This window comes from Lithobates pipiens, unplaced genomic scaffold, assembly GCF_037356315.1.
Source record: "Lithobates pipiens isolate NorthernLeopardFrog02 unplaced genomic scaffold, aLitPip1_a1.2 Scaffold_22, whole genome shotgun sequence".
In the NCBI taxonomy this organism is placed as follows: domain Eukaryota; kingdom Metazoa; phylum Chordata; class Amphibia; order Anura; family Ranidae; genus Lithobates; species Lithobates pipiens.
In genome coordinates this window covers 326,574,391-326,589,507 of record NW_027507784.1, presented here as the reverse complement: position 1 = coordinate 326,589,507, position 15,117 = coordinate 326,574,391, and the positions used below count along the sequence as shown (strand labels likewise).

General features: G+C 44.7%; 1 protein-coding gene and 1 long non-coding RNA gene across 3 annotated transcripts in view; one reads left to right on the top strand and one right to left on the bottom strand.

The window, feature by feature from the left end:
• Nucleotides 1-15,117, top strand: part of LOC143925011 (E3 ubiquitin/ISG15 ligase TRIM25-like) — a 117,609-nt gene that overhangs the window by 54,407 nt on the left and 48,085 nt on the right. The window lies entirely within an intron of this gene.
• The window catches only part of LOC143925014 (uncharacterized), a 54,851-nt gene continuing 39,921 nt past the window's right edge, over nucleotides 188-15,117 (bottom strand). The window contains exon 2 of the long non-coding RNA XR_013261927.1: nucleotides 188-1,385. This is a non-coding gene — a long non-coding RNA (uncharacterized LOC143925014). The remainder of the gene's footprint in view (nucleotides 1,386-15,117) is intronic.

Below are 15,117 nucleotides of genomic sequence, written 5' to 3'. Positions count from 1 at the left end.
AAATGGTCTTGCAACCATTCGGTTTTTTAGTTTTTTTGTTCTGTAGCACCACTAATATATATATATATATATATATATATATATATATATATATATATATATATATATATATATATAATGTGTGTGTGTGTAATTTCTTCTTTTTTTTTTTTTTTTTTTTTTTACATAAGTAAAGGCTGAGACAAAGTGATAAAAATATAGGTTTTATTTTACGTAAAGTATAGCTTTATAGACACAATTGTTTTTTATTTGATGGTGAGGAAAATCCAAAGTTATTTAAAATGGTTTGACTGCTCAGATCACATTTCATACAGCAGCTCAGCCATTTTGCCAGCAGCCTAATAGAGGCAGCCCAAGGATTCGCTGTATCACGTGACGTCACAGAGACACAAGGCAGTGAATAGATAGGCTGCATTCCTACAGATGACAACTCCCTTTGCAAATTGGCTGAAAAAAGGTTGGCGCAACCGTCCCTTTAAACTTTTGTCCGTTAGTGTGTTGTCACTTTTTGTTACATAAGAACTCCAACCCATTGCCAAGTGGGCGTGTTAAATCTAACAGTGTAAAACAACCGCGTTGCTTTTATTTATTTCGTCTTGTAGGCACACGATGCGTTCGCATGTCAATTGCGTTTCTCCACAGTTCCCCTATATAATGGGTCAACTCGTCAATTTGAAATACACCAACTGACCCAAGGTTAGTATCTCCTCACCGGCACAACTACTGCAAATCCACAAGTTTGAATTTTTATTTGACATAAGATCTGAGTGACACAAGTGAGCATCCTGGGAAAAGAGTGAGTGACGGAGACGGGGGTGACCGAGAGACGCTGAACCACGGGGAGCATGGTGATGAACCTAAGAAAAGGCAGGAGGACGAAAGCCTTGCTTTGGTGAGTGTCTCGTGTTGATTGGTTGTGAAACAGAATGCTACAGGCGTGTCCTTAGTATCTTGAAGTCGATTTAGACCTAGTCACCCTGCAGGACAGACCTAACAAATTATAAGGACACAGCAGCTGAGAGGTATAGCTCCATTCTGTAGTGTTATTTTGTACGTTGCCACGCCCGCAGGTACCTTCCGCTTTCATAGCAAGAATGGGTTGGTAGCATTCATGGCTTGGGTGTTCGAAGTGGGGATGGCAGTGCTGTGATGTGGCAAGGTGGCTGCCATGTTTATGCTCATCCCTGCTGGCGGTACCGCGGGTAGAGTTGACATGCCCAGTAAAGGGGGTGGGATGGAGGCCTCGTTAGCCATTGCTGGCATGTTGTTGAAGGACGGTGTGACTCCCATCATGGGACTGGAGCGCAGCTGGTTTAGGGTCAGAGCTTGAGGCTGGTTGACCTGGAAGGGGTTGATAGCAGGAGTAGATGCTGGAGCAGTTTGTCCTAGGAAGAGAAGAGACAGAATTTATTAGCGTGGCCGGAGCTAGAGCTGGACACAGTAAAAATAAACCTCAGCTTACAACTAAATAGATGAACAAAAACATATAGGGGAGCTGTTTTACCTGAAAAAGTATATGTACATCTATCGGTCCAGTCCTGACTGCTCTGACACACAGCATAGCCCTGTCTGGCAAGGCAATAAGACCTGTTTTTTTTTTTTTTTTTCTGCTACCCTTCATTTTCACTCCCAGGTATCGTCCCTTCCCTGCCTGTGACTGAACAGTGAAAGGAGAAGCAGCAAACGGATGAGCTCATCACTCTGTTCTCATCTCCTATCAGTACATGAGCACTACAGCACAAGTGATTGACTCTTTGAGCTCCCTCTACCAGTCTGGACTCTGCTGTACTATCGCTTCAAGAGATCGATGCACAACCAAATACAGTACAACCTTGGATTGCGAGCATAATTTGTTCTGGAAATGTGCTTGTAATCCAAAGCAGTCATATATCAAAGCAAACTTCCTCATAAGAAAAAAAATGGAAACTCAGACGGTTCGTTCCACAACTATTTATTTAGAAGTCCTTCAGTTTGTAGTCCGTATACAAAGATTATAGCAAATTAAGCGAACCTTCACTCATTTTTTTCATCTTTCCCTACAACATTTAGGTACAACATTTAGCAACTCACGTGGTTGATGAATACAAGAAGAACATCTAAGTATGCAGTGCATCCGGTGTAAAGCTGTCCACATAGACCATCCCCTACACCACCGGCTCTCACCGCTGTCAGTCTGCAATCGTTACGGGGAAGACTACCCTCCAGTAGAGCGATCTGAAAGCGAGGCCTGAAGCGCTCGCAGAAGGGATGATGTCGATGGCGGTGAGGAGGGCGGTCTATGTGGACAGCTTTACCCCGGATGCCTACATACTTAAATGTGCTTGTTTTAATCATCAACCATGTGAGTTGCTAAATGTTCTACCTTCAATAAATGGATGGGGAGGGGGTCCTGTGCAAGTTTACCTTACAGATTTTTCTGTAAAGGTGAACTTATCCGTTAAAAGTGTGCAGTTCGTTTTGTTGGCCGCCACCCCCCCCCCCCCCCCCCCCCCAACAGCCCAGCGTTCCAGTGAGCGAGGAGGGGACAGAGCAGAGAGCTGTGACTGACAGTCACCAGCTCTCTGCTCGGGGAGCTGTGAGAACCGAGTGATCGGTGGTGTTTGAACGCTTGGCTCTCAGTGTTAGCCCTTGTACACACGGTCGGATAATCTGTCGGATTGCGTTTTATCGGACCGTGTCGTCGGATAATCCGACTGTGTGTGGTATGCATCGGACTGATTCCGTCCGAATCTCCGTCCGACCCAATTTTCCAACATGTTGGAAATATTTCCAGACCAACTGGGCCGGACGGACCTAATCCGATCATGTGTAGAGCATTTTCATCGGACCAAGTGCCACACATGCTCAGATCAAATTCCTACATCAAAGCTATTGGCTACTAGCCTGAATGTAGTCCCATCGTAACGAAATTAAGCTGACAGAGGTTATAACCCTTACTTAAATTCCTGAAATATAAGTGCTTTGTTGTGGTTTGTGTCACCACTGGAGAGATTTCCCAGCACCTTCCGCCCCAACAGGAAGTAAAGCTGCCCATACATTATAGGGGACTGAACTAATAAAAACCCAGCTCATTTCCCCAGTCAACCAGGTGGATGGGGAAATCCTCCCTGCTGTTACTGTAGTCTGACAGAAGGACTCCCCCTGCCATCAGAATACACGTGTCAGCACTGCAGCCCCGATCATAAAAAACTCAATAGACTGACTCCTCGTGAACTAAAGGGCCATACATAGATTGAAATTCAAATGTCCGGCGGCACTGTGATGTAGTGGTTAGCACTCTCACCTAGCAGTAAGAAGGGTCGCTGGTTCAAATCCCAACCACGACACTACCTGCCTGGAGTTTGCATGTTCTCCCTGTGCCTGCGTGGATTTCCTCCGGGTACTCCGGTTTCCTCCCACAATCCAAAGACATGCGGGTAGGTAAATTGGCTTCTGTTCAAAATTGGCCATAGGATATGAATGGGGACCTTGGATTGTGGGCTCCTTGAGGGTAGGGACCAACATGAGTGTACAGGGATAGGGACAATTGTAGACACTCACTCAGGTTGAACTGGATGGACTGGTGTCTTTATTCAACCTAACTAACTATGAAACTATGTCAATCCATATATGGCCAACTTTTAGAGGAAGTCCCCCAAGTAGGGTTGCCACCTGTCCGGTATTCACCCGGACAGTTTGGGTTTGGAATCATGCGTCTGGGTTTCAGACAGCCTGAGACCCGGACACATTATTCAGACTGGACTATGGCCTCCCAGCAGGGTTGCTGGCTGCAGTTGTCTAAGCTGAAAATGTCTGTTACACTCTTTCACATTGCCCAAAGTCAGCACTAACAATCCCCCCCCACATACAGACAGGAAAGGAGAGAGGGCTCGATCTGCTCCTCTTCCTCCCGCCCCTACCCCTCTGTGTCTGCCCACACTCCAATCCCCGGAGCTGTGCCTCAGAAAAGGGAAGTGGGGGGCCGGAAATTTGAAGTCCAGCAGCCTCAGATACATCTGGATGAGAAGTGCTGACTGCCAAGGGGTGAGTGAGCTCACCATCCATCCATGTCTGTGACTGAAGTCTCCCCTCTTCCCTCTTCCCTCTCCTGCCTCTGAGTGTACACTAAGGTAAATCAGGGTTCTCAGAGCACCCCTTACATCATAGTTCCCCTTTACATCAGGGTTCCCAGAGCATCCCTTATGTTGGAGTCCCCAGAGTTCTCCCTTATATCAGAGTCTGCAGAGTCCTGCCTTACAGTGTAAGGGAACTCTGGGAGTTCAGAAGTAAAAGGGGGAACTCTGCGGATTCAGATGCAAGAGGGGAACTTTGTGCATTCTGATGTAAAGGGGGACTCTTGTGATTAACTTCATATGATTAGAGATGTTGTTTAATTGCAAAATATATGTATAGTTTATACTATAAAAAAAATTGATGTGCGTCGCTAAAGTGTTCGGGTTTGACTTGAAGAAAACGTGGCGACCCTACCCCCAAGGCGTTCTATCCCTTCCCCATTCAATTCAAAATGAGAAATAAAGACATCTTGTCTGGGAGTTTGTCTTTACATTTTAAAATAATCCATAAGACACATCAGCCAAATCTCTTTATATTGAGAGATCTCAAGCGCTTTTCCCCAACCCCCAGTCTCAATTACATGGCCTCTGGCTACCAAGCACGACTACACAGATTCTATTGTTGGCAGTGAGAAGATCATACAGGCTCCCACAGAGATAAATGCGGGAGTATACATCGCATGTAATACATTAGCACACTTTCATAAGACTACATTAAAAGGTAACCTGAAGTGACCTAAAATATTTCTAATCTGAGGGCCTTTACACACTGAGCTGCTTGCAAACTGCCACACTGAGCACTTCTGTAGAGCTTTTCATGCGCTTTTGAAGCGCTTTCCATTCATTTGAATTGAGAGGGGCGTTTTTTTACCGCCCTACCAGTGCACTTCCCCAGTGTGAAAGCATTCATTGATTTTAATGAAAAGGTTTTCGTGAGCGTTTCAGGTGCTTTTTTTTTTTTTTTTTTTTTTTTTTTTTTTTTTTTTTTTAGTGAAAGCGCCTCAGTATGAAAGGGGTGTTTTAAAGGAAAACGGTAAAACAAAGTGTACGTATCCTTTTCCTCTCCCCATTTCCTAACCTAACCCATCCTCGCCCTCCACAGATGCATACTTAGGCCCTTTTCACACTGGGTCGGTGCGGGCATCGGCGGTAAAGTGCTGCTATTTTTTGCGGCGCTTTACCGCCGTTTTAGTGGCGGTCTGCGGCCGTTGGCGGGGTGGTTTTAACCCCCATTAGCAGCCGAAAAAGGGTTAAAACCACCGCTGCAGCGGCGCTTTGCCGGTGGTATAGCCGCGCTGCCCCATTGATTTCAATGGGTAGGAGCGGTGAATACACCGCTCCAAAGATGTGGCTAGTAGGACTTTCTTCACCATCCTGCTAGCGCACCGCTCCAGTGTGAAAGCCCTCCGGCTTTAACACTGGAGTGAAAGGGGCTGTTTTTTTCAGGCACTACACAGGCGCTATTTTTAGCACTGTAGCGCCTGAAAACCGGCCCAGTGTGAAAGGGGCCTTACCAAAATCCAGTGGCTGCAGATTTGCTGTTTGTTTACATCCAGCCCTGCAAGTCCTCACTGTCCTGGCAGCACCTATTATTTTCAACCCTATAGAGCACTATTGTACCATCTCTGGTTATCGCTGTTCTCAGGGCAAAGCCCCATAGAAGTCTGCTTAAAGCCAGCCAAAGGCGGATCGTATCTCGAAAGGTTAAGCTGGGACTGGCTAAAATTCAATCCATCTGTGGACAGGCTGTTTGTACTGAAGTTGATCCATTGATACAATCAGTCTGTCAGATTTTTTTACATGCAGTTGCTGCTGGCCACTATAGCTGCTAGCAGCGATCATTGTGTTCTGCAGACAGGGAAGGCTCCCCTCCAGCAGAACACAATGGCTCGGCAGGAGGACTTCCACCATTAACACTGAATGTGTTGATGGGAGAATGGAGCATATTTCTTTCCTGCAACCCATGATGTAGGAAAGAAAATTGCTTGCTGTATGGCCTGTCTATGTCTGTAGGGCTCTAGTGGGCACTGTGTAGGTGCAGCCAGGGCACTGAAAACTTGTGGTGCTTGATGTAAAACATTAGAACCATGGCTGTGGATTTTGATAAGTATGCCCATCTGTGCGAGAATTGGGGGCGGGGGGGGGGAGGACGGTTAGGTTTAAAAAAAAAAGAAAAAAAAAAAAAAAAATATATATATATATATATATATATATATATATATATATATATATATATATATATATATATATATATATATATATATATATATATATATATATATATATATATATATATATATATATAAATATAAATAAATATAATATATATATATATATATATATATATATATATATATAAATAAATATAATATATATATATACATACATATTTTTTTTTATTATACAGGATTTATATAGCGCCAACAGTTTACGCAGTGCTTTACAACATTTGGGTTGTTAGATGGAGGGAGGATAGGCTTCTCTGAAGAGGAAAGTTTTCAGGGATTGCCTAAAAGTGGATAAATTTGGAGACAGTCTGACAGATTGGGGTAGTGAATTCCAGAGGATGGGCGAGGCTCAGGAGAAGTCCTGGAGGCAGATATGGGAGGAGGTGATGAGGGAGCTGGAGAGCAGGAGGTCTTGGGAGAAATGAAGAGGGCGATTAGGTTGGTATTTTGAGACTAGGCTAGTGATGTAGCTGGGGGCAGAGTTGTGGATGGCTTTGTAAGTAAATGTTAGTATTTTGAATTTAATTAGTTGGGCAAGTGGCAGCCAATGGAGGAATTGACAGAGAGGGGTAGCAGACACTGTGCGGTTTGTAAGGTGGATGAGTCTGGCAGCAGCATTCATGATGGACTGAAGGGGGGATAGTCTATTTAAAGGTAAGCCAATGAGGAGGGAGTTGCAGTAGTCGAGGCGAGAGATAACCAGGGAGTGAATCGAGAGCTTTGTGGTTTTATTGGTTAGGAAGGGACGTAGTTTAGAAATGTTTCGGAGGTTGAGGCGGCAAGCTTTGGAAAGTGATTGTATGTGGGGCCGGAAGGAGAGTCCAGGATAACACCTAGCACCCTGACGTGTGGGGATGGGTGGATGGTTGTGCCATTGCTCTTGACAGAGAAGTCAAGGGAAGAGGCGCGTGGTCTCTAAATGATCCAATGTTGTCCTAAATGACTGATGGTGATAAATAGAATCCACCTGTGTGTAATCAAGTCTCTCTATAAATGCACCTTCTCTGTGATAGTCTTTGCCCTTGTACACATGGTTGGAGAATCCGCTGGAATGTGTCCTATCGGACCGTGTCATCGGATAATCCGACTGTGTGTGGTATGCATCGGACTGATTCCGTCGGAATATCCGTCGGACCCAATTTTCCAACATGTTGGAAATATTTCCCGACCAACTGGGCCGATCGAACATACTCCGATCATGTGTAGAGAATTTTGATCGGACCAAGTGCCACGCATGCTCAGATCAAATTCCTACATCAAAGCTATTGGCTACTAGCCTGAATGTAGTCCCATCGTAACGAAATTACGTCATCACGTTCTGAAAGATTGGATTTTTCCTCCAACTTTCTCAGACCGTGTGTATGCAACAGTTTCGGACAAAATCCGACGGATTTGGTTGTGGAAATCTCCAACCGTGTGTACAGGGGCTTAGGGTTCTGTTGAAAGCGCAGAGAGCATCATGAAGACCAAGGAACACACCAGGCAGGTCCATAATACTGTTGTGGAGAAGTTTAAAGCCGGATTTGGATACAAAAAGATTTCCCAAGCTTTAAACATCCCAAGGAGCACTGTGCAAGCGATCATTTTGAAATGGAAGGAGTATCAGACCACTGCAAATCTACCAAGACCTGGCCGCCCCTCTAAACTTTCAGCTCAGACAAGGAGAAGACTGATCAGAGATGCAGCCAAGAGGCCCATGATCACTCTAGATGAACTGCAGAGAACTACAGCTGAGGTGGGAGAGTCTGTCCATAGGACAACAATCAGTCGTACACTGCACAAATCTGGCCTTTATGGAAGAGTGGCAAGAAGAAAGCCATTTCTCAAAGATATCCATAAAAAGTCTCGTCTAAAGTTTGCCACAAGCCACCTGGGAGACACACCAAACATGTGGAAGAAGGTGCTCTGGTCAGATGAAACCAAAATCAAACTTTTTGCCCACAATGCAAAACGATATGTTTGGCGTAAAAGCAACACAACTCATCACCCTCAACACACCATCCCCACTGTCAAACATGGTGGTGGCAGCATCATGGTTTGGGCCTGCTTTTCTTCAGCAGGGACAGGGAAGATGGTTAAAATTGAGGGGAAGATGGATGCAGCCAAATACAGGACCATTCTGGATGAAAACCTGTTGTAGTCTGCAAAAGACCTGAAACTGGGACGGAGATTTATCTTCCAACAAGACAATGATCCCAAACATACAGCAAAATCTACAAAGGAATGGTTCACAAATAAACGTATCCAGGTGTTAGAATGGCCAAGTCAAAGTCCAGACCTCAATCCAATCGAGAATCTGTGGAAAGAGCTGAAAACTGCTGTTCACAAACGCTCTCCATCCAACCTCACTGAGCTCCAGCTTTTTTGCAAGGAAGAATGGGCAAGAATTTCAGTCTCTCGATGTGCAAAACGGATAGAGACATACCCCAAGCGACTTGCAGCTGTAATCGCAGCAAAAGGTGGCTCTACAAAGTATTAACGCAAGGGGGCCGAATAATTTTGCACGCCCCACTTTTCATATTTTTATTAGTTAAAAAAGTTTCAAAAATCCAATAGATTTCATTCCACTTCACAATTGTGTCCCACTTGTTTGTGATTCTTCACAAAAAACAATTTTTTTATATCTTTGTTTGAAGCCTGAAATGTGGCAAAAGGTTGAAAAGTTCAAGGGGGCCGAATACTTTCGCAAGGCACTGTATAAAATCTTTATATTGGTATTAAAAATATTTGTACTAAAGTACAGTAAGGGCAGCACAGTGGTGTAGTGGTTAGCACTCTCACCTAGCAGTAAGAAGGGTCGCTGGTTCAAATCCCAACCACAACTCTACCTGCCTGGAGTTTGCATGTTCTCCCTGTGCCTGCGTGGGTTTCCGCCGGGTACTCCGGTTTCCTCCCACAAACCAAAGACATGCAGGTAGGTTATTTGGCTTCTGTCCAAAAATTGGCCCTAGTATAAATGGGGACCGTGGATTGTGGGCTCCTTGAGGGTAGGGACCAATGTGAGTGTGTAATGTACAGGGATAGGGACAATTGTAGAGACTCAGGTTGAACTGGATGGACTGGTGTCTTTATTCAACCTTACTAACTATGAAACTATGAAACAGTAAAACCTTGGTTGGAGAGCATCTTGCAAGACAAGCAACATTTTTAAATACATTTTGACTTTATATGGAAGCAATGTGTTGATATACAAGTAGCCTCACGTCACAACTGAGCATAAGAGAAGAGAGGCGCCTCTAAGTGTGGCAATATGGTTATTATTATTATACAGGATTTATATAGCACCAACAGTTTGCGCAGCGCTTTACAATATGAGGGCAGACAGTACACTTACAATACAAGACCCATAGCTGCAGAGTGCACAGAGCTGAACACCCGACAGTGGAACAACAGATGCTAGCCAACCCACTGCAGTAAAGGGATACTCTGGGAGCCCACATCGCTGTGATATATAAAGAAGCTCTATACCACGGAATTACAAGCTGCAGTGTTGTATTCAAGTATTGAAAATGGCCCTCTAGTGGCAGAAGGATGTACTACAGGCTTCATCTACAATTCCTTGGTTATTATATAGAGAAATATTAAGGAGAATCCTCTGGGGTTATTTTACTTTGCCTGATTATTCCATCTTTGAGGTGAGAGTTCTGAGAGCCTGGATTTATCTATTTTGGAACAGCTGGTCCCGCCTTTTCTCCTATTTTTCACTGTTTTCACACATCGGTGTGTTCACCTTGATTTATTGACTTTTTATATTATATTTTTTTATACATATATATTTCTTTATATATTTATTTTTTAGTGGCACCATTAGCGCAGGACTTTTTACTTTGTTTATTCTTATGTGATAGTTGGTGTTAACTATTTTGTCCCGCTGCATTTTTTAGCAACACTTGCACTTTTGTATCACTTTCACTGTGGATTTTGCATTGCTATAATTTTTACTTTTCCATTTTGACACACATTTAGTCATTTCTGCACGTTTGAGCACTTAATAGCGCGAGGGTCCATTTTTCACACTTACAATACAAATCAATACAGGAGGGATCAGACGGCCCTGCTCGTTAGAGCTTACAATCTAGAAGGGAGGGTCAAGTATATTGTATTTATTGGCGTATAACACGCACTTTTTTCCCCCTTAAAATCAGGGGAAAATTGCGGGTGCATGTTATACGCCGATCCTCCGCGATTTCTGCAGAATTTTTGGGCCTTTGGCCGACGCGGCGGCTTTCAGCCGCTCTCGGACCTTCTTGGCGGCTTTCGGCCCTTCTCGACGGCCGAAAACCGCCGAGAAGGGCACGAGAGCGGCCGAAAGCCGCCGAGAAGGTCCAAGAGCGACCGAAAGCCGCCAAGAACTTCCGGGTGCCACCGAGATACACAGGCGCCATTTTTTAAAACATTAGCTGACATCAATGACAGACAAGGCTGCATGACAAGGCTGCAAATGACGCTGACAAGGCTGCAGATGGACAATGATAAGGCTGCATTGATTGGCATTTAGATGTAAGTTTTTTTTTTTTTTTTTCCTTAAATTTCCCTCCTAAACTTGAGGTGCGTGTTATACGCCAATAAATACGGTGTATATGTGTGTGTGTGTGTGTGTGTATATGTGTGTGTGTATATATATATATATATATATATATATATATATATATATATATATATATATATATATATATATATATATATATAAAAATAAATAAGTGCAAAATATTATATATATATATATATATATAATATTTTGCACTTATTTATTTTTTTAACCAAAGACATGTAGCAGAATACATTTTGGCATACATTCATGATGAAGTTTGCTTTTCATTGCATATGTTTTATAACAGGAAGTAGAAAATATTGTTGTTTTTTTTTTCAAAACCTTTTTATATCACAAAAAATAAAAAAGCCAGTGGTGATTTTATACCACAAACGGAAAGCTCGAAAAAATGTGCGAAAAAATTATATACACTTTATTTCTGTACAGTGTTGCATGACCGCGCAATTGTCAGTTAAAGTAGCGCAGTGCTGAATAGCAAAAAAATGGCCTGCTCATGAAGTGGGGGTAAAACCTTCCGGAGGGCAAATGGGTAAAAATAATTACCGTATATACTCGAGTATAAGCCGAGATTTTCAGCCCCTTTTTGTAGGCTGAAAATGCCCCCCTCGGCTTATACTCGAGTCACCGCCGTCTGCCTACCCGATCAGCGTGTCGTGCAGACAGACGGCCATTCCACTATTCAAAAGCCGCGCCTCCCTGTCTGTGATAGGCGGAACACTCAATTTCCCAGCAGTCAGTGTTCCGCCTATCACGGACATCCGCTCATTCTCATACTACGGACGAGGATGAGAGGATGTCCGTGATAGGCGGAACACTGACTGCTGGGAAATTGAGTGTTCCGCCTATCACAGACGGAGGCGCGGCTTTTGAACAGAGGAATGGCCGCCGTCTGTCAGACGAGGAGGAGAGGTGCGGCATGGCACACAGAGGCTGCAGATTGGCACAGGTAGGCACGGACGGGACACGGGGACGGACGGGACACGGGGACGGACGGGACACGGGGACGGACGGGACACGGGGACGGACGGGACACGGGGACGGACGGGACACGGGGACGGACGGGACACGGGGACGGACGGGACACGGGGACGGACGGGACACGGGGACGGACACAGGGATGTCTCACCCTCGGCTTATACACGAGTCAATAAGTTTTCCCAGTTTTTTTGTGGTAAATTAGGGGCCTCGGCTTATATTCGTATCGACCTATACTCGAGTATATACGGTACTGCTTGTATTGGTAAAAATATTGTTCATTTTACCTCCTTAGACATTTTAGAATAGGATGCATTTTTTAATGGATCAGCCGTACGATGGTTTGACCATTTTCCACTATTTTTCTTTAGCAATGGACTGAACCAAACCCCCCCCCCCCCCCCCCCCCGTTCGGTTTTCACCAGAACTCCAGAACAGAAAAAATTTCTGACCCAAACAGCAAACCCTATTAAAGTCTATGGGAGAACTCAAAAATGCCCATTTTAAAGGCTGATATTTATTTCAGGTACTTGTATAGTGCTGTCAATACTCAGCGCTTTACATATACATTTTACATTCACATCAGTCCCTGCCCTCAAGGAGCTTACACTCTAAGGTCCCTAACTCACTTTCATACACACACATAATAGGGCCAATTTAGACAGGATCCAATTAGGCTACCAGAATGTCTTTGGACTATGGGAGGAAACCAGAGTACCCAGAGAAAGCCCATGCAGGCACAGGGAGAACATGCAAACTCCAGGCTGGTAGTGTCGTGGTTTAAAATTCCTTAAAATAGTGTCTGAGGGGTTCCCTTAGGCCGCGTACACACGGGCGGACTGTTCGCCCAACTTTGTCCGCTGAACAGTGTTTCAGCGGACAGTCCGCTCGTGTGTGGGCTTCAGCGGACAGTTTCAGCGGACAGTCTGACGAACAAAGTTTTTCGGAATTCCCGTAAGACAGTCCGTTGAAACTTGGTTTGAGCGGACAGTCCGCTCGTGTGTGGGCTTCAGCGGACAGTTTCAGCGGACAGTCTGACGAACAAAGTTTTTCGGAATTCCCGTAAGACAGTCCGTTGAAACTTGGTTTGAGCGGACAGTCCGCTCGTGTGTAGGCTTGTTCGACAAGTTTCGCGCATGCTCAGAAAGGATTTACACGCCGAAGGTTGCATTGCAGTGTATTGGACGTCGTATTTTTCGTCCCGTCGTACGTGCCGTTCACGTCATTGCGCACGCTTTCAGCAGACTGTTCGTTCATCGTGTGTGGTCAAGTCCGTTCATGCAAATTTTGAGCGGACTGTTTGTCGGATTGTTTGACGAACAAAGTTGGGCGAACAGTCCGCCCGTGTGTACGCGGCCTTAGTCTGCCCGTAAAGTGACACATCTGTACAGTGTATAGAAGCTGCTACAGAAAAAATGAAGTTTCTAAAGAGAAAAAAATGCATGAAATGACATTTAAATTGCTGGTAATACAATACCATTGCCGGCAATACAAAAACTGAAAATAAAAAAAACAAAAAAAAAACAGCGTGGGGGTCCCCCCCAGTCCATGGCAGGGCCTTCGGGTTTGGTATTGGTTTTAAGGGGAACCTCACGCCAATTTTTTTTTTTTTTTAAATGGCGTGGGGAGGGGGGGGGGACCCTAAATCCATACCAGGCCCTTATCATCCCTTTAAACCCAACCACATAGGAATTACACAAGTTCTAAAGTTAATGTAATGCAGATAAGGCTCTGAGTGGGTTTAATTATCACCTTAATCAGCCACAGAACCTGTGAAATTTATATGTGTTCGGCTTTAAAGGGATGCGGGGGCAACCCTACCTCCCCCCATGTGAATGAGTATGGGGTACATGGTACCCTCCTTAAAAGGTACAGAGACACACTGGACACCCAGCAATAGCATAATGGGAGCAAAGGTATCCAGTGTGTCCCCCTCACTGATTCATCAACACTACAAAACAAATGGCAACCACTCCAACCTATGTCCGGCCTTCGCAGCAAGGAGCACATGGAAGGAAAAGTTCAGAAGGTGATTGCATTCTCAATTTGGTGGGTGAAACATTTAACCATTTCAAATCCTTAGACCATTTTAAAACTTACTGGACTTGAAGTGGTTAATATGTGCTCATGGCTGCAAAATTATCTGGGCAGCTGTAGTTTAGCTTTATGGTTGTAAAAAAGGGTAGTGCCTAGGGTTTTAACCTGTCCGGTTTTGACCCAGACAGTCGCGTCACACTGACGGTCACACTGCACTCTATCTGTGCAGTTTCGCTTTCCCACCCAGCCCCCGGCGCCAATGCCACCAGAGACAGCGAATGGAGCGCCACTGGACTGGTGTCCTAGTAACCAGGGACAGGAGAAAGCATGGTATTACAGACTCCGCCCCCTAGGTTCACACACATCTTTGCAGTGGCTCATGGAAGGTAAGGTTTTTTTTTGTCTCGCTGTAATGGAGGCATCTATTGAGAGGGCACTGGATTGCTTTGCATTTTTTTGGCTTTTTTTGTAATTAAAAAGGTGCTTGAAAGGGTTGTAGAATGCACAGTGCCACTTTTGTGAACAGTTTATATGGGGTTGGGTTCAGTAGAGCTGATTCAGGTTTTTGGATGGAGGTACACTGCCCTACTGGCACCGTCCACTTCTCATATTACTACTCCTATTTTAACTGACATTTCTTTTATTAATCAAATCATATTTTATGAGTACATGAATGCTTTTGTTTTATTTAACCATGTCCCTTTAATTCCTCCACATCACTATTAATGCAATTTGCCTACAGCCACTGTTTACCATAGCAGACCTCATTTCTACTCTCTTTGGGTAACCCAAAAGGTGTCCCAGGTATTTTACAATCCTGTAGCGTGTACTACAAGAAAATTGCCATGCACTGCAAAAGTGTTCGGGTTTGGCTTGACGAAAAGGTGGCAACCCTAGTAGTGCCGATCCCCCCCCAACCCCCACCCACTTTGCTATGCGCATCCGCCCATGGTGGATCCTGGGCTCTCCCATTACTCTTTAAACACTTGCCGTCCCTTTAAATTTGCTGCTGTGTGTCGCTCGCGCTGCACTTGCCGCCGGTGGTGCACACGCGACCCCGCTGCAAGCTCTGTGAGTGTGATCGCGGGTCCGCAGACTATGTCCACGAAAAAACCCGCGATCATCTCACAGAGAGGAAGAACGGGGAAATGCTGATGTAAACAAGCATTTCCCCATTCTTCCTAGTGACAGGACACTGATCACAGCTCCCTGTGATCGGGAGCGGTGATCAGTGTTGTGTCACACGTAGCCCAAACCCCCCCCACAGTTAGAA